General features: G+C 41.6%; 1 long non-coding RNA gene and 1 pseudogene across 1 annotated transcript in view; one reads left to right on the top strand and one right to left on the bottom strand.

Moving 5' to 3' along the window:
* 1700030N03Rik (RIKEN cDNA 1700030N03 gene) overlaps positions 1 to 18914 on the bottom strand; it is a 43905-nt gene extending 24991 nt beyond the window's left edge. Inside the window, exons 1-2 of the long non-coding RNA NR_045304.1 lie at positions 18816 to 18914; positions 18156 to 18240 (exon numbers count right to left, since the gene is read on the bottom strand). This is a non-coding gene — a long non-coding RNA (RIKEN cDNA 1700030N03 gene). The remainder of the gene's footprint in view (positions 1 to 18155; positions 18241 to 18815) is intronic.
* Positions 26801 to 27470, top strand: Gm50432 (predicted gene, 50432; annotated as a pseudogene).

Genomic DNA, 27532 nt, shown 5'->3' on the forward strand with positions numbered 1-27532 from the left:
TTTCCACTTTAACAAAATAATTTCCTTCTTTTCAACAAATTGGCCAGACTATTATTTTGATATAAGATTATGAAGAGTTTTCCTGACAGTCTAGCAGTCACTTAACAGATGTTGATTGCACATTAGTTTCGTCAGGACACCTTTATAAAAAGAGAAATGCACATCCTTCATCCAAAAGGACATTGTGGTTACAGTTAGGAAGGAGACCCTTAAAATGGAGTTAGTTATCTAAGTGTAAGTTGTTTATATTACAGACAGCAAAAGAAAATAGCTCCTGAGATCTGGGCACCGAGGATTTCATAGAAGAGGGAATCATTAGGTGCCAATCATCTAGTAAGAGCAGACATAAATAGAGGAAAAGTTAAGAATCTTATCAGGGTGAATAATAAACACAACCAGTAAGAAAAATATTGCCATCCAAAACAGAGCACAGTGCAGCAGCATAGAAGATAAGCAGATAACCAGAAAGTATTGTAAGGAATTCAGAAAAGGAAAGCCATCGTGTAGTGGCATCAGGGGAGAATGGAAAGGAAAGTCTTGAACAGTACAGTGAGACTCTGCCTCTGGGTAAACTCTTGATACAGGGAGACATTTGCTTTAAACAATCTTCACATAACTAAGCCCTTCAGTACTTTTTGAAACTGACCTAGTAACAGGAGTCATTGTAAGCTCCATAGAAGGCAAGACATATTCCAGATCTTGTCTTGACCAGCAGCACTCTGGAGGCCCAATGTCTGCTTCCCTTCTTGTATCTGATGGCATGGGTAACAGCTCTGCCATTGGCCTGCTTACTTCTAGTATTCACCTCAGGGCTTGAAAATTTGATTTTGAAAGGCCTTCAGATATAGAAATTAAAACTAATGGCAAGGAGGAGAAAACACTTTTGTGTGATGTATTGTTGATCTAAATAAAAAAATATCATTGCTAGAAATTTTACTTTGGTTGATAAGGATTCTGGTAACACTTAACTAAAACATTTAAGTTTTAGGCAAATACTGTAATATTTCACTCTTTGTTATATGAAAACTAGATGAGATGTTGAGAATCTATATAGATTATTCAAATTTTATGTTCCTTATAGACTGACTCAAATATTCCTACCACCTTAAAGATTATATATGATGCACCTACCACATAAATTATAATGTTTAATGTTTTGAAAATTAATTATAGGTATTTTTAAGTTTCCATAAAGTATTTTTTATATTTGTCATTGTGAATTATATGTAATTCTAATAGACACTGTTTGCTTCAGTTGTTTTTGTTTCCTTTTCCTACAGTTTTCTGTGTGGGTGATTTCATGTAATTAATTGGACAGTCTAACCACAGGCAACAAATAGAAATAGTATTTGTAATTACAGTCTATGCCAGGGACTGTCTTAAACTGATTAGTAACACTATGAATTACCCTGAGATCTAAGTTTGCTATAAAGAGACTGAAGAGGAGAGAATAAAGTATTTTCCTAGGACTACATAGTTGGTAAAAGAGAATCATGATTTAAACTCTGGACTATGGATGGCAGTATCAGTAATATTCCCTCATAGCTAGCAGTCCTCATGCAAGGTCTCTGAACAAAAGCATTGTATCACCTGCAAATGCTTGGGTTTCATCCCATTCTTATGGAGTGAGATGAGTGTGTGGCAGCCAGCAACTATGTCCTTCTAGGTAACTGGTTCATGCTGAACCTTGAGATTCACCACTGTCAGGAGCTCTCTCTCTGCTTAGAATCGCCCAGACAGCAGGCTGGTCAGCCCACATTAAATAAGAACATGTGGGACTTGAATTCAGTCAACAATGACATGTTTCATCAGGTGGCTAAACTGTACAGATTCTGCTGGAAATGTTCCATGGTATTTCAGTAGCCAGAATGAATAACTTGGCTAAGTCCAGAGCCCTGCTCTCTGAGCATCTGCCCCAGATACAGAGGCAGAGTATGAAGTGGAACATTGTTTTATTCCTAGGTGCTCAGGACAGACTGATCAACCTCCAGTAACATATGTGGTTAGTAAGTGCTTCATCTTGTGCAGCCATTAATAACCAAGTCATAGGATAGTGAATCTAAAATACTTCTGGGTAAAATTTGTATTAGAATGGGGAAAAAAATGAGGGTCAGAAAGGTGAGCTAACTTCAAGTTGGATACCCCCCTCTATTTTGTTTGTTTTAGTCTGTCCACAACATGAAAATATACAAAAACTATATTTTAAAAATCAGTTTACTTTCATCTTTTCTCTTTAGGCTTTCAATAAAGACCAGAAGGACTGATAGACAGCTAGAGAGGATCGTGTAGGCATCCAGATTAGAATGGGAGAATCCATGACGATCTGAAGACTGCTTTGACATCACCCATGGAGATACAGAGTTTGGCGTTTGCCCAGCTGGTTTCCTGTCTTTCTTTGGGGATTACAGTTAAGTGGTTGGATGAATCTCAGAAGAGACCTTGAACTTTGGATTTTTAACACTGTTGAGACTGCTATAGACTATAAGGACTTTAAAAGTTGGACTTAATGCATTTTGCATTATGCTCTGTTTAAGTATGCCCCCCTTCCATAGACTCATGTGTTTCAACAAGTCTTTGGGGGCCAGGGAGTGGAATGTGATGGTTTGTATATTCTTGGGCCAGGAAGTGGCATCATTTGTAGGTGTGGCCTGGTTGGAATAGGTGTGTCACTGAGGGTGTGGGCTTAAGACCCTCACCCTAGTTGCCTGGAAGTCAGTCTTTGGATGAAGACGTAGAACTCTCAGCTCTGCCTGTGCCATGCCTGCCTGGATACTGCCATGTTCCCACCTTGATGATAATGGACTGAACCTCTGAACCTGTAAGCCAGCCCCAATTAAATGTTGTTTTTATGAGACTTGCCTTGGTCATGGTGTCTGTTCACAGCAGTAAAACCCTGACTAATACAACGAATCAGACATGCAAGTCCATGGAGGCCATCTCATTCAAACTATCATTCCTAGATACTCATAAAATGAAAAAGAAAGGCATATGTGATAAAAGATACCCTCCATGTTTGAGTATTATATTAGAAGGAAAAATGTAAATTTCATCATTGTAGATGGCACCATTTATAATGCCTCAGTAGAGAAAATTATAACAGAGGTTGATATGCTTTTCAGATATTTAAATTCAGGGGATGGATTTAGTTAGAGTGCCAAGGAAACATAAAAAATAATGTAATATACTATAAGACATATAGAAAGGAAAATACCAAGTCTTTTATTTTACTTTATATTTCTTTATCTGTACCCCAAATGCTGCTTTTCTTCCTGTGCCTTCTTCACAGAGTGCCTCCCCTATCCCTTTCCTTTTTGAAAGTGTGGGGCCCTATATGCATCTCTACCACCACCTGGTCATCATATCTCCCAAGGATTAGTTACATTCTCTCCCATTGAGTCTACACAAGGCAAGTCTTTCATGAAGCAGATACCACAGTTAGGCTACAGTTTTAGGGACAGCCTCCACTCCAGTTGTTGGGGGACCTACAAGGAGACTTAGCTGCATGTCTGCTACATATGTGCCTGGGGCTTTGGTCCAATCCATGTATGCTTTTTGGTTGGTGGTTCAGTGTCTGAAAGTTCACAGTGGTCTGGGTTAGTTGACACTGATAGTCTTCCTATGGGTGTCTGTCCTTTTCAGGACCTTTGGGCCTTCCCTTACCTCTACCAAGAGAGTCCCCAACCTCTATCCAATGTTTAGCTCTGGGTCTCTGCATCTGTTTCAATCAACTGCTGTGTGGGGCATCTCAGAGGACAGTTATGCTAGGCTTCTGTCTTCTAGCATAAGAAAGGATCATTAATAGTATCATGGATTGGTTCCTGCTAAGACAGGCTGGTAATTGGCTGACCATTCACTCAGTCTCTGCTCCATTTTGTCACTGCATTTTTCTTTCTTTCTTCTTTCTTCTTTTTTTGTTTTTTTTTTTTTTTTTTTTTTTTTTTTTTTAGACAGGGCAAATTTTGGGTCAAAATTTTGTGGGTAGATTTGTGTTCTTATCTCCACTGGAAATCTTGTCTGCCAACAAGAGGCAAGTTCAGTGTTCCAACTGTTGGGCAATTCACTAAGGTCATCTCCCTTAACTGCTGGTAGTCTCCACTTTCCAGGTTCTGAGACGTCCTAATTATTCCTCTTTATGCCCTATGACCCCACTGCAGATTTCCTTTCATTCTCCTTGTCCTCTGTGTCTCTCTCCTATATGTCCTCATACGTGACACAACTGAGATGTCAAAGAAACCAAAAATTTCTACTTTAGTCACTAGAGTTTTTGATTTTACTCATTCATAGGGGTTTAAGGTGGAATCTCAGTGATGTATTGAATTACAGTTCCCTGATGACTAAGGATATTAAAACAATTCTCTAAGTGCTTTTTGGCCATTCAAGATTCCTCTGTCGAAAATTCTGTTTTCTTCTGTACTGCACTTTTTAATTGGATTATTTGTTTGGTTGGAGTTTAACTTTTTGAATTCTTTATATATTTTGGATATTAGCCCTCTGCAGGACATAGGGTTAGAGATTTTTTCCCTATCTGTAGGCTGCTGTTTTGTCCTAGTGACAGTGTCCTTTACCTTACAGAAGTTTTCAGTTTCAAAATGTCCTATTTATCAGTTGTTGGTCTTAGAGTCTGAGTCATTGGACTCCAAGATTTCTAGATGTGGGAAGATATGAATTGTTCCAGAGTCAGGATTCACAAATGAGGAGGATGGTGACTCATGAAAAAAACTGGATTTGGGGGAAGAAATGCAAAACTGTTACATATACATACTCCAGTGCCCAATATTCATGTTTTATCATTTTCAACAAATTATTTTACTTAAAAACATAGGCATAATTATTTTTGCAATTTTGATGGGGATTGCATTGAATCTGCTTTTGGTAAAATGGTCATTTTTACTGTGTTAATCTAATCCTACCAGGACATGAGCATGGGAAATCATTCCATCTTCTGAGGTCTTATTGTATTTCTTTCTTTAGATACTTGAAATTCTTATCAGAGAAAGCTTTCCTTTATTTGGTTAGAGTTACACTAAGATATATTATACTACTTGTGACTATTGTGAAGTGTGTTTTCCATATTTTCTTTCTCCGCCCATTTATCATTTGTATAAAGGAAGGCTAACTCAAACTCATTTGAGTTAATTTTATATCCAGCCACTTTGCTGAAGTTGTCTGTCAGCTGTAGAAGATCTGCAGTAAAATTTGGGGGGGTCTCTGATGTATACTATCATATTATATGCGTACCTTGACTTCTTCCTTTCCAAATTGTATCCACTTGTCTTCTTTTGTTGTCTAGCTCTAACCAAAATTTTTAGTACAAAACTGAATAGATAAGGAGAGACTCAGCAGCCTTATCTTATCCCTGATTTTAGTGGAATTGCTTCAAGTTTCTCTCTATTTAATTTGATATTGGCTATTGGTTTGCTGTGTTTTGCTTTTAGTACATTTAATGTATAGGCCTTGATTTCCTGATATCTCCTATACATTTAACTTGAAAAGATGTTTTTGTCAATGGATTTTCCAGCACCTAATGAGATGACCATATGATATTGTTTCTTGAGTTTGTTTATATAGTGGATTAAATTGATGAATTTCAATATTGAACCATTCCTCTGCATGATTTCTTATATCACCCAGGATCACCAGATTAGAGGTGGCACTGCTGATGTTGGACTAGGCCTTCTCACATCCATTATTAATCAAGACAATACCCTCACATTCTTGTTTATAGGTCAATCAAATAGAGGCATTTTATGGTTGAAGTTCTCTATTCATACATGCCAATACCATGTATCAAGTTGAAAAATAAAACAGGAGAGTGAGATATAAGAATAGAAAATAGGTAGAGAGGATGTGTTTGGGTCTCACTGCTCACCACATGTGCTCTTGCCATGTATGAGCAGACATGTCTTACCCTCTAGGATTGTGCCTATGAGGTTTACATCTATTTGGGGGTGGTTTCTGAGGGAAGAGAATTGTGCTACAATGAAGATTAGGACATGGATGGAACAAGGTGGTCTAAGTAATGCCTTGAAATACCCTTGGGCTTTCAATTCACTTGTTTTCTCAAATGGAAATTTTAGAATATAAAGAATTATATGTAAAAGCAAACTTCTTAATAGAAATATGTATCAAAAAAGGAGTCACGAAAAATTTTTGTGAACTGTGTCCTTAACTTTTACTTCTCTGTCTTCATTTTAGCTTACAGATATAATATAGTGATGACCCAAACTCGAGCCTCCCTGACTTGGCTTTTGAGATCAAGCCTCTATCTCTTGCAGGTCTAGTCAGAAAATTGTACTTAGTTATGGAAACACATATTTGCACTGATATCTACTCCACAGATCCTGATCTACAAAGTTTCCAACTGATTTTCTGGGGTTCTTGCTACAAGGCTAGTAGCAGTGGGTCAGGCACAGATTAGACTCTGATTAACAGAATGGAGCCTGAAGATTTCAGAGTTTATCACTGCATGAAATCTACACATGTTCATCCCACAGTGATGCAGACATCAACAAAAAACATCATTTGTCCCTTGGTATAGGAAGCCCAGCTGGTAAATAAGTTATTTATTTGTGTTAGAGAGACAGATGTGCTAAGCAACTCCAGATTTTCACTTGAAGCTAGGACCTTGGAGTTTGAGTGCCTTGGCTACACCTCAAGAGTCATGTATTTCTGGTTTCATCTGCTGCAATAAGAGTCAAACTGCCTCGAGATGGTTGAACAAGTGCTCTCTTAGCAAACAGGAATGAACTTGGTAAAGGTGATTAAAAACCCATTCTGATCTAAGAGCTCATGTCTGCTTTGTCACTCAATATTATCCAGTAAAGCAGACAGGAAACTGAGGCATATTTGTTTGTTACATTGCCACATTTTCATATAATTACTTCACTTATCACATTTGATGCTTTTGATTTAAATTCCATTTCAATTATATAAATATTGCAATACTACCCCTTTGATTTATATTTGTGTAAAGTATTCACCAACTCCCTCTCTTTTTTTATCTCCATCCAGCTGTTGCTACATTTTTAATTTATGTTTAATTCCATACTACATACACAGTTACAGACTGATAGAAACATACTACTTGACTCTGGTTGTTTTGTATATTTTCCCTCCATTGCCCTATTTGTTTGTGACTTGGTGCTTTTATGTGTTGCTAAAATTTTTATATTTTCTTCTATAGTTGTATAAATTTAGTGAATTTAATGCAAACCTATTTTCAGGTTAATTACCTTACTTTTGTTTTTAGAAAGTGCTTCTCTTTCTTTTGTTTTTGAATATTTTCAGTGTTTGTTTCAGCTGTCAGAGAACTTTTTGTTGCTATTTTGCTAGTATTTGATTATATTATCCAATTATCACCTCACTGCTAGAGTCTTATTATGAAATTACTGCTAGCCTAATATGATTCCCTTGATGTAACTTAGTGCTTCTCTCTCTCTCTCTCTCTCTCTCTCTCTCTCTCTCTCTCTCTCTCCCTCTCCCTCTCTCCCTCCCTCTCTCTTTCTCTCTCTGTCTCTCTGTCTCTGTCTCTCTTTCTCTCTCTGTCTCTCTGTCTCTGTCTCTCTGTCTCGCTGTCTCTCTCTCAGATTTATCTCATGGACAGTGTTTAGCATTGAATATATTTGAAAGAGTTTGAGATTCCAAGAACTGGATGTTCAGATAGAATATCATTAACTATGTCATTCAGAATTTTTTCATGTATATATACATATATATATATATATATATATATATATATATATATATATACAGAGAGAGAGAGATTCTCTGTGTATCCCTGGCTGTCCTGGAACATACTTTAACACTTGACATAATTATTTAACATTAAACTTTACATAAATAATTGAGACTGTGATTTAAATTTGAATACTACATCAAGATGAAAGACAAGTAAAATTGTAAATCCTCATCACTACCAGTGGCAGACTTCACCAGTATAAGAGTTTCATCTGCTAAGGTTGACGATAAAACTATTGCTTCTACTTTAAGACTCATCAATGTTGTGCCACAGCTAATCACAAGCCTTCGCATTTTGCATATCTAGTTCAGAAAATCAGACACATATTGGGTAAGGTGTCACACATATGTCTATCAGGCCCTCATGATACAAGAGCCACACATTGGATATTGAGGACCTCTTTATTTATTTATATTTCAGGTGGTGACACACCATTGTTCTACAATTTTTATGTTTTGTGGTAGATTGAAGATTTTCTCAAAGTAAGGTGTTTTTTTTCCAAAGTTAAGAAATATGTTCTGGCTTCTGGTTTCTGACTGTGCCTGGAGCCAATCATCTGCCACAGGTCTCCATACCCAAATAGCTCCAGGAGAAAGCTACCCTCCCAGGAGTGCAGACAAGCCTGTGAGTACAGGTAAGACCACCACTGCTGCTCAGAGGAACCCAACCGGAACCCTAAGGACACAGGAAATGAAGAGTAGCCTGGTATAGGAGCTTTCAGTTTCTGTCTGCTCTCAGAGCTGATCGGTGTCACAGAGCTACATACACAAATACCATCAGGAGAAAACTGGTCTCCCAGGAGTACTGAACACAAGCTCGTTGAACTGACAAGTGACAGTCAAAGACAGCAAGACCAGCCAACACTAGAAATAACCATGTAGGGAAAGGCAAGGGCAAGAACATAAGCAAGAGAAACCAAAGCTAGTTGGCATCATCAGAACCCAGTTCTCCAACCACAGCAAGCCCTGGTTACCCCAACACACCAGAAAAGCAAGGCACTGATTTAAAATCACATATCATGATGATGATAGAGGACTTTAAGAAGGACATAAATAATTCCTTAGAGAAATACAAAAGAACACATGTAAACCAGTTGAAGACCGTAAAGAGGAAACACAAAAATCCCTTAAAGAATTAGGAAAACACAACCAAACAGTGAAAGAACTGAATAAAACCATCCAGAACCTAAAAATGGAAAAAGAAATAATAAAAAAAATCACAAAGGGAGACAACACTGGAGATATAAAACCTAGAAAAGAGATCAGAAGTCATAGATGCAAGCATCATCAACAGAATACAAGAGATAGAAGAGAGAATCTCAGGTGCAGAAGATACCATAGAAAACATTTGATACAACAATAAAAGAAAATGCAAAATGCAAAAAGCTCCTAACACTAAATTTCCAGGAATCCAAGACATAATGAGAAGACCAAACTTAAAGATAATAGGTATAGAAAAGAGTAAAGATTCCCAAATTAAGGGACAGTAAATATCTTCAACACAATTATAGAAGAAATCCTCTCTATCCTAAAGAAGGACATGCCCATGAATATACAAGAAGTGTACAGAACTTCAAATAGATTGGACCAGATAAAAATTCCTCCAGTCACATAATAGTCAAAATACCAGATGCACAGAAAAAAAGAAAGAATATTAAAAGCACTAAGGGAAAAATGTCAATTAACATATACAGAGAGACCTATCAGAATTACACTAGACTTCTCACTAGAGACTATGAAAGCTAAAAGATCCTGGGAAGATCTCATACAGACCCTAAGAGAACACAATTGCCAGCCCAGACTATTATACCCAGCAAAACTCTCAATTACCATAGATGGAGAAACCAAGATATTCCATGACAAAATCAAATTTACATAATATCTTTCCACAAGTCCATCCCTATAAAGGATAATGGATGGAAAACCCCAGCATAAAGAAGGAAACTACACTGTAGAAAAAGAAAGAAAGTCATCTTCTTTCAACAAACCCTAACGATGATAACCACACAAACAAAAAAATAACATCAAAAGTAACATGAAGCAACAATCACTTTTTCTTTATACCTCTTAGCATCAATGGACTCAATTCTATAATAAAAATACATAGACTAACAGTCTGGATACATAAACAGGACTCAGCATTTTGCTGCATATAGAACACCCACATCAATGTCAAAGATAAACACTATCTCTGATTAAAGTGCTTTAAAAATTTTTTCTAAGCAAATGGTTCCAAAGAACAGGCTGAGTAGCCATTCTAGTATCAGATATAATTGACTTTCAACCAAAAGCCTTCAAAAAAAGATAAGGAGGGTTATTTCATACTCATCAAAGGAAAAATCTACCAAGAAGAACTTTCAATTGTGAACAACTCTCCTCCAAATGCAAGGGCACCCACGTTCATAAAAGAAACTTTACTCAAGGTCAGAGCACACATTGCACCTCACCCAATAATAAAGGGGGACTTCAACACCCCAGTCTCAATAATAGACAGATCATGGAAACACAAAATAAAAAGAGACACATTGAAAGTAACAGAAGTTATGGACCAAATAGATTTAACAGATATCTATAGAACACTTCATCTTAAATCAAAAGAATATACCTTCTTCTCAGCACCTCATGGTATCTTGTCCAAAATTGTCCATAAAATTGGTCATAAAACAGACTTCAACTGATATAAGAATATTAAAATAATCCCATGTTTCCTATCAGATCACTACGGATTAAGGCTGGTCTTCAATAGCAACAACACAGAAATCCCACATATACATGGAAGTTGAACAATGATCTACTCAATGATAACTTTGTCAATGAAGAAATAAAGAAAGAAATTAAAGAATTTTTAGAATTTAATGAAAATGAACCACAATATTCCCAAACTTAGGGGACACAATGAAAGCAGTCTTAAGAGGAAAACTCATAGCTCTGAATACCTCCAAAAAGAAAATGGAGAGAGGATACACTAGCAGCTTAACACAACATCTGAAAGCTCTAGAAAAAAAACAATTAAATACACTCAAAGGGTATAGACTGCAGGAAATAATCAATCTCAGGGATGAAATCAATGAAGTAGAAACCAAAAGAACTATACAAAGAATCAATCAAATCAGGAGTTGGTTCTTTGAGAAAATCAACAAATTAGATAAACCCTTATCCAAACTAACCAGAGGGCACAAAAACAGTATCCAAATTAACAAAATCAGAAATAAAAAGGGAGGTATAACAACAGAAACTAAGGAAATTTTAAAAACTATCAGATCCTCCTACAAAGGCCAATATTCAACAAAACTGGAAAATCTGGATGAAATGGACAATTTTCTAGACAGATACCAAATACCAAAATTAAATCTGGATCAGATAAAACATCTAAACAGTCATATAACCCCTAAAGAAAAAGAAGCAGTCATCAAAACTCTTCCAACCAAAAACAAAAACAAACAAACAAAAACCAAAAAACAATAACAACCTCAGAAAAAAAAACAAAAAACAAAAACAAAACTAGGACCAGATTGGTTTAGTGCAGAATTCTATCAGGCCTTCAAAGAAGATCTAATACCAATACTCTTCAAACTATTCCACAAAAGAGAAACAGAAGGAACACTACCCAATTAATTCTATGAAGCCACAATTATGATGAGTAGAAAACCACACGAAGACCCAACAAAGAGAACTTCACACCAAATTCCTTTATGAATATCGATGCAAAAATACTCAAATTCTTGACAACTAAATCCAAGAACACATCAAAACCGTTATTCACCATGATCAAGTAGGCTTCATCCCAGGGATGCAGGGATGGTTCAGTATACAGGAATCCACCAATGTAATCCACTTCATCAATAAACTTAACGGAAAAAAAACCACATGATGATTTCATTATATGCGGACAAAATTCAACCTCCCTTCATGTTAAAAGACTTGGAATGATCAGAAATTCAAGGTTTATACCTAAACATAGTAAAAGCAATATACAACAAACTATAGTAGCCAACATCAAACTAAATGGAGAGAAACTTGAAACAATCCCACTAAAGTCGGGGACTAGACAAGGGTGCCCTCTCTCTCCCTATCTATCCATTATAGTACTCGAAGTTCTAGACAGAGCAATTAGACAACAAAAGTAGTTCAAAGGGATACAAATTGGAAAGGAAGGACTCAAACTATCACTATTTACAGATGATATGACAGTATATTGAAGTGATCCCAAAAATTCCACCAGAGAACTCCTACAGTTGATAAACAACTTCAGCAAAGTGGCTGGATATAAAATTAACTCAAACAAATAAGTAGCCTTCCTATATTCAAAGGATAAACAGGCTGAGATAGAAATTAAGGAAATGACACCCTTCAAGATAGCCACAAACTATATAAAATATCTTGGTGTATCTTTAACCAAACAATTGATCTGTATAATAATAACTTCAAGTCTCTTAAGAAAGAAATGGAAGAAAACCTCAGAGGATGGAAAGATCTCCCATGCTCATGGACTGCCAGAATTTATATAGCAAAAATGACCATCTTGCTGAAAGCAGTATTCAGATTCAATGTAGTTCTCATCAAGATTCCAACTCAGTTCTGTATAGTGTTAGAAGAGGCAATTTTCAACTTCTTCTGGAGTAACAAAAAACAAAACAAAACAAAACAAAACAAAACAAAACAGACAAAGCCCAGGATAACGAAAAATATGCTCAACAATATAAGGTCTTCTGGAGGAGAGTCGGCCTCCAGAGACAGCTCTGACCCTGGGACTCAGGCGAGATTGCCATCTTGTATCCCGGGTCTCTGAGAAAACAGTCCATGCAGGCGAGCACATGGGCCGCAGAAGCAACAGAGCTTCTTGGACAGTGGTCCTTTGGACCTTCATCCTCAGCCAGGAGGCAGAGCTGAGACCCAGCTCTGGGCACCTTCCCTGCCAAAGGAGAGTCAGCCTCCAGGGAGGGCTCTGACCCTGGGACCCAGATGAGAACATCTTGTATCCCAGATCTCTCATAGACCAGTCTGTGCAGAAGAGCATGTAGGCCTCAGAAGCAACAGAGCTTCTTGGAAAGGGTCCCTTCGGGCCTTCATCTTCAGCCAGGAGGTGGATCAGAGTTCCAGACCTCTGTGCATGTTCCCTTCTAGAGGAGAGCTTGTCTGCAGAGAGTGCTCTGACCACTGGGACTCAGGACAGAGTTGGTCTCCCAGGAGTGCTGACAGAGACTAACAGAATCACAGGAGGAACAAGCATGAGCCAGAGACAGCTAGAACATCTAACACCAGAGATTACCAGATGGCAAAAGGCAAAGGTAAGAATATTACTAACAAAAACCAAGACCACTCAGGATCATTGGAACCCAGTACTCCCACCACAGCAAGTCCTGGACACCCCAACACACCTAAAAAGCAAGACTCAGATGTAAAATCATATCTCATGATGATGGTAGAGAATTTTAAAAAGGGCATTAATAACTCACTTGAAGAAATATAGGAGAACACTGCTAAACAGGTAGAAGTACTTAAAGAGGAAACAAAAAAAAAATCCCTTAAAGAATTACAGGAAAACACAACCAAAGAGATGATGGAATTGAACAAAACCATCCAAGATCTAAAAATGGAAGTAGAAACAATGAAGGAAATTCAAAAGGAGACAACTCTGGAGATAGAAATTCTAGGAAGGAAATCAGGAATCACAGATGCAAGCATCAGCAAAAGAATACAAGAGAGATGGGAAAGAGAATCAGGTATGGATAGGCCCAGGCCCTCTTCACTTGTTGTATTGGAACCAGGCCTCTTTAAATTTCAGGGATAGGCCCAGGCCCATATCACTTCTTGCTTTTGGCCCAGGCCCTCATCTTTTTTGCTTTTGGTCTGGTCCTCTTCAACGTTCAGGAATAGGCCCGGGCACATATCACTCCTTTCTTTAGGCCCGGGCCTCTTCAAGGGTCAGGGATAGGCCCAGGGCCTCTTCACTTCTTGTGTTGGGCCTAGGCCTCTTTAAATGTCAGGGATAGGCCCAGGCCCACATCACTCCTTGCTTTTGGCCTGGAACTTCAATGTTCAGGAATTGGCCCGGGCACACATCACTTCTTTTTTAGGACCAGACCTCTTCAAGTGTCGGGGATAGGCCAATGCCCCCTTCACTTCTTCCTTTTGTCCCAAGGCCCTTCAAAGGTCAGGCATAGGCCCAGGCCCACTTCACTTCTTGTGTTGGGCCCAGGACTCTTCAAACTTCAGGGATAGACCCAGGACCCCATCACTTCTTGCTTTAGGCCCAGGCCTCTTCAAGGGTCAGGGATAGGCCAAGGGCCTCATCACTTCTTGCTTTTGGCCCATACCTCTTCAAGGGCAGGGATAGGCCCAGGCCCTCATCTCTTCTTTCTTTTGGCCTGGGCCTCTTCAAGGGTCAGGGATAGGCCAATCCCCACATCACTTCTTCCTTTAGGCCTGGTCATCTTCAAACTTCAGGGATAGGCCCAGGCCCCCATCACTTCAAACTTTAGGGATAGGCCTAGGCCTCTTCAAGGGTCAGGGTTAGGTCCAGGCCCACATCATTTTTTTTTTCGGCCCGGCCCTCTTCAATTGTCTGGGATAAGCCCAAGCCCACATCACTCCTTGCTTTTGGCCTGGGCCTCTTCATGGGTCAGGGATAGGTCCAGGCCTTCATCAATTCTTGCTTTTGGCCAGGGCCTCTCAAAGTTAGGTATAGGCCCAAGCCCACATTACTTCTTTCTTTATGCCAGGTCTCTTCAAAGGTCAGGGATTTGTCCCGGTCAACATCACTTCTTGCTTTTGGTCCAGGCCTCTTCAAGGTTCAGGGACAGGCCCAGGCCCACATCACTTTTTGCTTTTGGCCTGGGCCTCTTCTGGGGGCAGGGATAGGCCTAGGCCCATATCTCTGTTTTGGACCTGACCTCCTTCCAGGTCAGATTTTCCCATTGCCCACACTTTTTTTTTTCCTGTTTGTTTTGACAGGCCTTTTTCTTTTCAGTCCGACTTATCTAGGTCCAGAAACCCTCACTATCAGGGTATATGATTCTTTTTATGTTTGAAGTACTGGATTCTTTTGAGTTCAATTTTGTCCAAAGCTTCTTTGTTTTTAACCTTGATCTTGGTCAATATTTTGGGGAAAAGGGAGACAGATATTGATTGATGTATTTAGTATTCTTCCCTGGCATCTCAAATACACTCAAATACATCATTGACCTATCCACTAGGAAACATGCTCAGACTTTACACTAATAGCTTACAGTTCAGGTAAAACAAATTATACACTATACAATTAGAAAGATTAATAAAAAAGATTCCTGTTGCATAGCCTGTAGTAGAGAGTACCCATGAACTCATGTGGAAAGATTGTTACTTCTAAGTTGTGAGAGCCACAGGAGAGTCTCACCAAGGCCCCATGATGCATAACCTCCTTCTGGAGGTCTCTCATGATGGAATATCACAGGAAGTTAGGGGAAACAATAGAGGTTAGTCCTCCAAATGTCTTGCTAAGGCACTGAAGGCTGTGCAGATCTTCACAATTTCCTATATGGGATGGGTCTTCTTTCTGTGTGTTGTACATGGCCATGTTCTGTGAGGATATCCCTCTAGTCCTTGCTATTACCACGTCTGTCCTGTCTATCAAAAGCCCTCAGATACTGAACTGTGCCTTAGTCACCTCTTTCACAAAAAAGCCCTGTGTCAAGTACATGTCCTGATGTGAGATCAGGTCTTTACCCAAAGATTTTCCTGCACTGACTTACCTAGAAAGGATTTTTGCCACCTTCTCCTATCATGGACTCTTCTGCCCTCAGAACTAGGGTACACCCATAACCATGACAGTGACCCCTTCTGTGAGGTTACAGAGGCCAAGCCTCACTCTGTTTAGGAAAGCTCAAAGGGTGTCCAGGCACACAGGTGCCTTTTGGACTGGTATCAAATTGATTGAAATTTTGGCCTCCAACCTGTCTCTTCACCACCATTAAACACAGCTTGTAGTAGGATTTCCCAGAAAGCAGCATTTCAGGAAGTTTCCCTCTCTGGCCTCATCATGATAGTCGATGACTTCTGAGAATGTCACTAAAGAAACAACTGATATGATCCTCTACACACACACACACACACACACACACACACACACACACACACAGATCCATTCACAAAACATTAACAGCCATAAATATAAATATGTTAAGTAGATGAAGAAGGGATGTGATATCAATGTCTGTGGCCATGCAGAAAAGGACCTGTGAGTTAAAAATAAAGATTTCTAGGAAGGTTCATGTTTAAAAGAAAACACAAAGAAGGTCCTGAGAAAGCACTTCCTTATGAACCTGTGTAACATATGATCCCTGAAATAATGGCATAGGGGGCAATGTAAGTAGTTGATCACTTATGAGCGTGAGTTTTGAGTCTTAAAAGCAGGTACTGACTTGACAGTTTCTTCCAGAGGCCTCCCTTCCTGGCACATGTATGGTGTCTTCTCCCTGAGTCTATGTCTAGCATGCCATTCGGCAGGCACCCTTGTATTTACTGCTGTTCTGGCTTAACAGAACTCCTGTTGTGTTAAACAAGGAACACCTCAAGAACTTCACAGAGCCCTTGTCACTGCCATTCAGGTCCTTGATCCTGCTCTTTCCTGCATGCCTTTATACCTGAAGGCACATGTACTCCCATATATACACTCCCAGACCATGCACACTAACATACAATTTAAATATAATTATGTATAGTGTGCAGGGTTAGGTAGAGTGCTGGAATAATATGTCCTGTTTGTGGGGCAATAGGCTATACACAAACACTCTGGTCTCCAGTCAAGCTGAGATCTGAACTCCGGGACCCGGTGGTGATAATTCACCTACATGGGATGGAAGGAGTTCTCTCATGTCTTCTGGAACTCTGGCTCCTGTCAAAGTTACCGTCCCCTAAGCCCCCACAGGAGAATCATGGTTATTAGTCATATAGGCAATGTCCCAAGCTTCTGACCTTCAAGCTAGACTCCTCCCCAGTTACCTAGCAACAGTAAAGATACCAGCATAACATAAAAGGGCTGTTTGACCCCTCCTCATTCACTCCTCTTGCTCTTAATCCCCTTACTCTCCTCTCCTTTCCTCTCTCTTCATCTCTCTCCCCCTTACTCTCTAGACTTTCTTCTCTATCTCCCTTTCCCCTTTGTCTCCTCTTGGCCATGGTCAATCTCTCTTTCTTTTACTTTCTATCCTTTCTCCCTGCCTTTCTATAATAAAGCTTTTAAATCATAGACTGTCTCTGCTTATCAAGGCCCACTGCACAGACTCTCACTTGTGTGGGAACCTCTCTCCCTCAGCCCTCATTCCCATAACCCCGGGGCTACAGGGTGTCACTCCAGGGCCCCCAGTCAGGGGCTGCCCCTTGTCCACCCCCCATTGAGTGGGGTCAGTGGCTTAGATGCCCACCCAGGGCCAAATGGAAAGTGTCTGGCAGCCCTCCCATGTCCGCCTGCCCAGAGCATAGGTGAAACTCTGGCCAGATGTGGGCTATCCTCCTCCCCCCTCTTCCCCAGCCCCCCTTGTAGTTCCCACACCTGTTGAGTACCTGCTTTTGGTCATGCTGGAGACAACCCCTGGACATACAAGACAAGATTATTACTGTGAAGAAGCAAAGTCCCTTCAGAAGCCCAGACAGTAGGACTCTGCACCATTTCCTACCTGCCCTGGACACAATGGGCTGCCATAGCTGATAGTTGTCCATGGCTTAGGGCACAACAGCAGAGCTTCATCCTGCACTAGTCTGGAGCCTGGAGTCTTTTCATGTGGTACAAGCTGGGTGTGACCATTCCCTAGGCTTATTCTCTGGTGAGTTGTAGGTGTTGTCTCCCTGAGTACTTATTTGGCAAGTTCTTTAGCATGTGCATACGCGCACACATACACACACACACACACACACACACACACACACACACACACTGCTGATACTTACTGCAACAGTTTCTACTGCTTTAGCACAGGCCCTGCTAAAGGTCACTTCAAGGACCACATTAGGCTTCATACACTTCCTCACTCCTATCTCCCAGTATAGCACAATGAGGTTTAGACAGGACTTCATCATGGGGATCTGTATATATTTTCCCAATAAACCTGCAGTTCCTTCCAGATCCCAGCCCATCCCTGAGCTCCCTCACACCAACACCACAGCCTTTAAGCCCGGCAACAGGCTATATGAGGTAACAGAGGCTGACCACACCTCTCTCCAGCTTCTTCCCATGTGCCTAGATGTAACATGAGGAACGACCGTGCTTTCTCTCTTAACATAAAGTACCCTGACTTGGGTAACTACAACTGGTGAGTTGTAGGTGTTGTCTACCTGTGTACTTGTTTGGCAAGTTTTTTAGCATGCACATGCGCACACGTGTGTGTATACACACACACACACACACACACACACACACACACACACACCTTGCTGATACTTACAGCAACTGTTTATACATATTTGTAGCAAGATATGTGGCATCATTCCATGTCCTCCTCATGCAGTTTCACACATATGGATGTGGACCTGCAGACATGAGCACATACATAAGAACATATACAACACACCTACAAAGTGAAAACATGTGTTTAAGTACAGAATGAGAGGGGAAGGTACTGTCATGGCATTTCCCGTGATACTGGCATTAATGTTTGACTCATATTCTGGCAGCTCTCTGAGTACACATTCAAAGATTGCTACTGCCAGGGACTGAAGTCACCAGGGAAGATCAGACAGCAGTGTCAGGGATGTTCTGCCTCCTTCCCTGGACAAGCTATGTGTGATGGTCAAATGTGGGAGTGGCAAAAGCACTGTTCCCTCCTTCCTGGCCTAGGCTGGGTGCTCAAGTTCTGGTCCAGATATATATATGTGGCTTCTTTCCAAGGCCTCTCCTCCTGGTGAGGGGTTCTTCTTCCTACAGTCTTGAGTGGCCATTCCCACTACTGTGAGACTTCTGATCTGTTTCTAGCTCTCCTTAGCTCTCTTGAAGACAGTCTTAGAGCTGTCTTCAATCAGAAACACTTTAAGTCCCTCTCCCTATTTCCTCCTCCCCCACTTAAGACCCCAGTGAAGAAGTGCCTCGCAGTGAGTGAGCTACTCACGTGATGAATTTCAGGTAGTCCATCCTAGAAAATAGCCCAAGCCGAGGGAGACACACGTGCTCAGTGTGAATCCCAGCCCTCCTTGCTGGGCTCTGAGCTATCCTCAGGCTAAGCACTCTGCTATTACTAAGGCAGGGATTTACCCTGTGATGTCACAAAGGGCTCACCTCATGGCACTCTGAGAATCACAAAGGACATCTGGTGCTCAGTGATCTCCCAGTTTGGTTCATCCTGTTCTCTACACAACTGTTTCAAGCATCTTTGGAAACGCTTAGCTTTGGGAAAGTAGCTGAAAGTGTTTCTCAGACACCTCCCTGGGAATCACCTACAAGCATCTCCTGTCAGCCCTCCATCTTCCCACATTACCTAGCACTGCTTCCTCAGCTCAAGTGTCTGTCCTCATCATCTCAGATCCTCTATTGCCATCCTGGTTTATTGCTGCCCCTCAGCCTGCAGGGTGCCATCGTCTGCCCCTTGTCTTTGACTCCAAATGTAACCATACATACATAAATACATACATAATACATTTAATTACATTTTCTCTTATTTTAAACTACCCAATTCAGCACATTTGTTAAAATGACTTATCTTGTATACTAGAGAAATGGCTCAGTGGCTAAGGTCACTCGCTGCTCTTGCAGGGGACCTGAGTTTTAAGCACAGCAACCACATGGCATGGCTCACAACCATCTGTAACAGCTCCAGGAGATTCAATGCTCTCTTTTGGCCTTCTTGGGTACTTAAGTGCACAAACCCACATTCAAATATACACTATATTTAATTTTAAAAATAGACATATAATTTTAAAAATAAGCAGCCAGGAGATGGCAGCACATACCTTTAATCCCAAAATTTGGGAGTCAGAGGCAAGCAGACCTTTTGAGTTTGAGGACAGCCTGGTATATGCAGCAATTCTCAGAACAGCCAAGGCTACACAGAGAAACCCTGTCTTGAAGAAAAAAATCAATAACAATAACAACAATAATAATAAATAAACAATTTAAAAAAGAAAGTGGTTTATCTTGCCACTTCTCTGTTATAAGATCTTAGCAGTTGTAAAGAGCTAAACAACTAGCTATAAGAACAGTACGAAGACTAACCAATGCCCAAGACGTTTACAGTTAGCCTAATACTGCCACAGTGAATTAGAGATCAGCCTGAAATGGGACAGTCTCAGGCAGTGTAAGAACCTGAGGCTCCTGGGACTCTGAGAGCCAGCCATGTCTGTGCAGCTGAAAACACAGGGAAACCAGAAGACTGAAATGGTAGGCAGAGTTCAGTTCTCTTGTTCTAGGTTTTTTAGATAGTAAATGAAAAGAAAACTCAGTTCAGAATTAATCCACTGGATAGAGATTTCTAGACTATATTGTAGAATTATAGAACTTAAAAGAGAAAACCAAAACGGTATGGTAGTTTGAACAGGAATGGCCCCCATAAGGCTCAAATATTTGAATGCTTGGTCATTAGGGAGTGCCACTACTTAAAGAGATTAGGAGGTATGGCCTTGCTGGAGGAAGTGTGTCACTAGGGATGGACTTTAGGGTTTCAGAAGCCCAAGCCAGGCCCAGTGGCTATTTTTCCAATGCTTGTGGATCTGAATATAGAACTCTCATTTTTCCTGTACCACAATGTCTTTGCACACGCTACCATGCTTCCTAGCCATGATGACAATGAACTAAACCTCTAAAACTGTAAGCCAGCCACAATTAAATGCTTTCCTTTTTAAGAATTGTTATTATAGTGGTGTTTCTTCACAGCAATAGAACACTGACTAAGACACTTAGGAAGATTAAAATTATAGAAATGTCATTGGGTCTCCCTAATTATTTTTCCTCCCTCCTTTCTTCTCTTTTCTCTCTTCCCAACTTTCCTTAGCCATACCTACTCTATCCTTCCTCATCTCTCTGCTGTTGTACTGCTCAATGAGGTCTAGGTTAATCCACGTGCCTTCTTTCATGTATTATAGGTTAGGGTTGGTGGTAGAGCCCTGGACTCATGCCTCCCCAATTTTTCTACCAGAAAAAAAAAGGGTCCTATTTTCTTGGTTCTTATTTTAACCCTCCAGAGAATCCATTTGAGCCTGGCTTGGATCCAGTGCTCATTCCATGATGGGGAAGAAGAACATGAGAAATGAGCTGTAGTCAAGTCCTACTGTTAGGGCAGGGGGTGGGGAATCTCCCCCAGAACAGAATACAGTTCCAGTGAAAGTCAGGGAGGTATGATGGCTATGAGAACCTTGAAAGAGCCATGAACTTAGAAGAGGAAGGCAGATTTTAGAAGCATTTTGAACAACAAAGAAAAAAATGTGCATAGGAATTGCACCCATAGGTGCTAGAAAGATGTACCTCCAGCTGTCCCCTATCATAGGATATAACACAGTTGCCCTTCAATGATTAGAATACCCTTGCCTTCCCTGAGGGAAGATGGAAGAAAAGCTAAAAGGTAGTATAGAAAGAAAAGACAGTATTCCTCCTCACAGAAAGTGAGTTCCAAGATTCATCACCCCAGAAGTACACTTTCTCTCAGGCAAAAAGTCCTTACTGTGCCAAGAGGATCCCGGTAGAGCTCCAAAAGCCACTCACTGTCTGCCTTATAGCCATCTACTGATCCATCTTGAGAACTTCTGTGGCCTTAGCAATGTGTGGGAAGAGATACACTGAAACGCTCTGTCTTAGTCAGGGTTTCTATTCCTGGACAAAACATCATGACCAAGAAGCAATTTGGGAAGGAAAGGGTTTATTCAGCTTACACTTTCCACATTGCTGTTCATCACCAAGGAAGTCAGGACTGGAACTCAAGCAGGTCGGGAAGCAGGAGCTGATTCAGAGGCCATGAAGGGATGTTCTTTACTCGATTCGCCTGGCTTGCTCAGCCTGCTCTCTTATAGAACCCAAGACATCCAGAGATGGCACCACCCACAAGGGGCCTTTCGCCCTTGATCACTAATTGAGAAAATGCCCCATAGCTGGATCTCATAGAGGTATTTCCTCAACTGAAGCTCCTTTCTCTGTGATAACTCCAGCTTGTGTCAAGTTGACACATAAAACCAGCCAGTACAAATGGTATATCTACTAGTACCAGTTTTCATAAGCCACACCACCTGATTTTAGATTTTATTCCTCTTCTGAGTTTCCTTTCCCCTCATACATTTGTTTTTATTCCCAAATCATCAAAACGGGTTTTTCCTTGAGCTCCTCAGGGAAAACAGGACAGAAATTAATTCATTAATGCTTATGTCAGTCACTGTCTAAAATGCTTCTTACGTATGATGACTTCAGTCAATAGCTATTTAAGTTAATTTAAATTCTAAGAAAGAAATATTAAATATACTAGACAATGGTCCAGACATTATTGCTTCAAACTCTGTAAATAGCTTCTGAATTTTCATTTACAGGTCAAAGACAGACCTAAAGGCATTCATTATTTTTTTTCTGACTAATTTCTTTGCAATTATGTAATGTTTGGCACATTCATGCTACACATGTCTTTGAAGCTAATGCTATTAAGGAAATGCTACTAAATCTCCTATAAAGTAAGAATTTCTCCTCTCATTTATGGATATTTAATTTTTAATTGTACAGATTTGTTGATGCTAGAGAGTCTTCTTAGTTTTTAAACTATCTGGAGTCTTAAATACTATGTAGTGTTTCTCCAGGAGGTGGAGTGTTAGACTAGAGAAAGCAAAGCCACTGGTGAAGCCTAATTTTTTTCCTTTTTTGCTATTTTGAGAAATTTTTTATAGAAAACATAAATCACCTAATGGGGTCCCTAATTCTTTTAATTGGATCAATTCGGCAGAATCCAATTACCCTAGACCTTAAGAGGCAGATATATTTTACTGATTGCATTACCATAATAATGATGGCATAGTGACAATATTGAGCATTTATAATTCCTCTCATTCTAACATGGCTTATCAAGCCAAGCCATACATGAAGCCTCCTGGCATCTCTGAAAGAGAAATCATGCACACAAACAGCAAAGAAAGAACTGCCTCTGAAAGTCTCCACCTCCCAGGAGTCTTCTGCCTCATGGAAAAGAATGTCCTTCCTGACTTTGGTAATAAGCCAAGAGCCGCGTGAACACTTCCAGTCTGGGAACTGGTCAGATTGCTAATGTCCTCCCAGAGACACCAACTCCTACTTTACACGTCTCTCAGGTCCCTCCCTGCTTTAAAACCCCTGGTTGGACCTGGCCTTGAGAGAAGCATCCTCTTAAGCCCTAGTGCTGGGATCAAATTTGCTGAGATCATTTGGAGCATATGGCACAGACAACTCTTGATGCACACTCTGGATCTCAAAACTGCGAGGTGCAGAACAGCAGCCTAGTGGGGTAGACTCCTCTTCCCACCCTCTATCTACTGTTGGTTGGCTGCAGTGCTAGTGCTGAAAGGTCACAATTTAGGTGACAGCCCAGAGCTGGGTCTCAGCAGAAGTCTGCTCAAACCCATCAAGGAGCCTAGGAGAGTACTGCTCCTGAGATGCACAGAATCATCCGTCCATCTTCCTCTTCACTCTTCAAATGAGAAAGTTAAAGCCTAGGAAGGCTTTGTGACTTGTTGACATCACACAGATGTTCAGTGGCAAAAATGAGGATATCCCTAACTCCTCTCCCACATGTCCCTTCTTCACACTGGACATCCAGAGCTAGTTTTTAGGAGACTCCTAATGATCATCATAAAGAGAAAAAGAAGACATAAAGTTCTGCCCATGACTCTAGAGAAGGGATGAGGTTGCTTCAGATGGTATTGTAGCAATCGAAGCATAGCCCTCAGAGGACTGATTGACTGGCTGGCTAGCTGGCTGACTTCTTGCATTTTTATAACACTCTGGATAGGATTTAGGGAAAGCACCTCTTTGCCACACATTTCAACCCTTAGAAATGCATGATCAGGAGATGGACAGTCTACTATGACCCTGGCCACCCCTGGCCACCCCTGGCCCCATTTAATTAATATAATAATTAGAATAAGCATTAATGAATTTGCAGCATGCTGGAAGCATATTTGAGAAATCATGGCACATGTGAAGGACTAAGAGGAGCCCAGCCAAGCACAGGCAGGGAGAAGGGGGAGACAGTCTCATACCTCTCCTGACTCTAGAATGCTGTCCCTCTCCTTTCTAGCCCCAAGTCTTTATTCTCTCCTGTCTTGTCCACCTGTGGCTAGCTGCACTGTTCAGTGAGGTTTTCCCTGCATAAGACAAACACCAGGTCACACATTCAAGCAGCTGCCTTAGCACAAAGGTTCTGCTGACTCTCACTTGTTCTGAAGGTTCCAATACAGATGAGAGAACTTTTAATCCTCTTTCTCTTCCTTAAGTATTTCTCTAAGTCAGCAGGACTCAGGATCAACTTAGGGCCCAAACCAAGTCTAGATAGAAGACAAAGTGACTTCCCATTGCATCTGAGACTAGTAGCTGGTCAGAAGTTGCCATACAGTGAAGGACACAAGGTTTTCAGCTATGTGGTTCCAGGAGTTATTCATGTTGAGCTCAGATTTCTCAGGGCAGTGAGAAATAGACCAAGGCATGAAGATACAGAGACCTAGGAGGAGCATCTGATCTCTTTTTTGTTGTCTTCAGAGCCAGGCTTCCTCACTCCAACCTGATGGCCTTGACAGTCTACAGTGCTTCAGTCAATGGAATCATTCATATAACACTCCCTCAAGATGGCATAGTAGTCCACCAGTCGGAGAAGATGCTCTTGGTCTTGTGAAGATTATATGCCCCAGTACAGGGGAATGCCAGGGCCAGGAAGTGAGAGTGGTTGGGTTGGGGAGCAGGGTAGGGGGGAGGGTACAGGGGACTTTCAGGTTTGAAATGTAAATGAGGAAAATATCTAATAAAAAAATGCTCCCTCAAAGAACAAAAGTTCTAAAGGAAGAACTGGAGTACCCATAGCTTCACATACACACACACACACACACACACACACACACACACACACATGCACACATACACTAGCAGACCAACATGGTTCAGCCAAAGATTCTTTTATAATTCTTATATGAACACCCATTAAATTATAAGCACATTTCCCATGGATCAGAGACAGACAGATAAGGCTACAGAAAAAGAAGATGACACAGGAGTCTAGAGATCTGGTGGTAACTCAAGGGCTCCATCACCAGGAACTGTTTCCTTTCTGCCAGCTCAGCCCAGCGACCAACACTAAACAAGCAGGAGTTATCTTCAACTACTTGTAAATTCAAGCCCAACCTTGGATACAAGAGACATAAGGAGTCTCCAGTAAGCAGCACTCCTCCATGGCCTCTACATCAGCTCCTACTTCCAGGTTCCAGCCCTGCTTCAGCTCCTGCTTGAGTCCTGACGGACTATGATGTGGACATCTAAGTTGAAATAAGCCCCTTCTTCCCCAAGTTGCTTATGGCATTGGGGTTTTATCACAGCACTGGAAATCTTAAGTAAGACAGTTCCCGAAGCTGCCCGGGATGCCTCTATAGTCAGACTTAGCAATACTAGACTTTTAAATACCAGGGGAGTGAAAAATCTCACTATTCCACATCTGTTATATAAAACTGTACAAGAAGGGCTTAGCACAAAGCCTTGGGTACCACAGTTGCTTAACACCTGTTCTTGTTTTTCTCTGCTGATACCACAACACCCTATTCCCAGTAAAGATCTCTAGAACCAGGTTCTCTACCAGACTAGGTTTATCATACCTTACACGATAAAGGCACAGCAGTCTGAGTTCAAACGAAGGACAGAATTCACATGGCCAGGTAAACACAGGGTGTAAAAATAAAAAGGGAACTCTGGTAAAGGAGAGTATAAGATTTAGACACCCTGAAACTGAGAAGGCATAGCCCAGGGAGAACAGATGTGGAGGGTTTCCAAATGCTGAATACTAGGGATAAAACTTTCTTCCTTAAGATTGCCACCTGGGCCTGGAGAGTAAGTTGCCCCGGAACAGAGTTGCTACTAGACAAGTTTGCTTGGGGAAGGGAACGTTTGCTCAGATTTGAGGTTGCACAGGGTCTTACAAACTTGAACTTGAATTCTACAGTCTTGTAGTCTGTAGTGACTGGCTGAAGCAAAGGGCTCAAAGGCGCCACCTTCTGGAAGGATGCTCCCCTGCATCCCTACATCTTCTCTATCCTCTGAATGCCTAGTTTTCTTATCTTGTGTCTGATAAGAAAACTAGTTCCCTTTTCTTGTTCAGCTGCCTCATTCCTCAACCCTTCAGAACCACATTATTCCTGCTGATTTCTTTAATGTCATAGTGCCTTCTCTTCACTCCGCCTCCCTCCCACAGGGGCTCCTGTGATTCCCCGAGGTCTCCATAGATAGTTCAAAATAATCTTCCCACCTCTTCCATACATCCTCACAGTCCCTCTTGCTGTGTTCAGGTCAGCAGAGCTAGATAGTGGGTGTCTCTGGGGTCACCATCTGTCCACCATATCTCTGTTCTGGGGTAATTCCAGCACTGTCTCTGCCATCCATTCATAGCCATGAAGAAAGAAACCTGGTGTGACATTGTCCCACTGAGAAGTTCTTCATGCTCGGATAGGGACACCACAGTCTTGCGGCAAACCATCAGCAAGAGGTACTGTGAAGATGCACGTAAGAGCTGCCACTTCCTTTCTGTTCTGCCACAGCAACACCTCTTCACCAGTTCTGTGCCTGCCCATCTACAGCCAGCTTCCTTCCCAGTTATGGAGCAGGCCAAAAGGTGAGCCAGCAGAGAGAGAGAGAGAGAGAAAGCAGGAGTATGAAGTAGGGGGCATCTCACCCCTGGTGGGGAGAAGTGGGAAGAGTTCTCTTCTCTCACAGCATGCCTTCTGCTGGTCTTCATTGAAGAATTTCCTCCTACCTCCCAGCTTAACTCCATGCTGTTAAAGGTCACCATTTGCCACATTTTACCTGTTATAAATCACTTCCCTAACAGAGTAGATAATGTGGACTAGAATGATTTAGTATTGCTCTGAGATGTCTGTCCCTTTTGTTGTAGCTATTGTTGTTTCCGCTTCCGGCGCGCCGGTGTAATTCCATGATGGCGTCAGCGGTGCTGTCTGTGTCTCGGGTCTCTCGGCCGCTGGGCCGCTGGGCCGCTGGGCCGCTGGGCCGCTGGGCCGCTGGGCCGCTGGGCCGCTGGGCCGCTGGGCCGCTGGGCCGCTGGGCCGCTGGGCCGCTGGGCCGCTGGGCCGCTGGGCCGCTGGGCCGCTGGGCCGCTGGGCCGGGCCCTCCCCGGGTTGGGGCGGCCCATGTCGAATGGCGCCCACGGCGAGGAGGGTTCAGCTCGGATGTGGAAGGCCCTCACCTACTTCGTGGCGCTGCCCGGGGTGGGAGTGAGCATGCTCAACGTGTTCCTCAAGTCGGGGCACGAAGAGCAGGAGAGACCCCCGTACGTTACATCAGGACCAAGCCCTTTCCCTGGGGAGACGGTAACCATACCCTCTTCCACAACCCTCATGTGAACCCACTTCCAACCGGCTTTGAAGATGAGTAAAGAGAACCTGGCCTCCCCCAGGCAACAAGGGACCACAGCACTGGTTTTGGACCCTTCTCTGTGTGGACCACGAAAGCCCATTGGATGCTAAGCTCATCTCTCCTTTCCTCAGATGGCGACCATTACTCTGATCTTCCATCCCTTTGCTTGTAAGAGGAGATGGCTTAAATAAATAACTTAAACTCAAAAAAAAAAAAAAGACTCTCACACTGTAATCCAGGCTGGTCTTGAACTCACCATGTATCCTA

The sequence above is a fragment of the Mus musculus genome, chromosome 19 (genome assembly GCF_000001635.26).
Source record: "Mus musculus strain C57BL/6J chromosome 19, GRCm38.p6 C57BL/6J".
NCBI classification, from domain to species: Eukaryota; Metazoa; Chordata; class Mammalia; order Rodentia; family Muridae; genus Mus; species Mus musculus.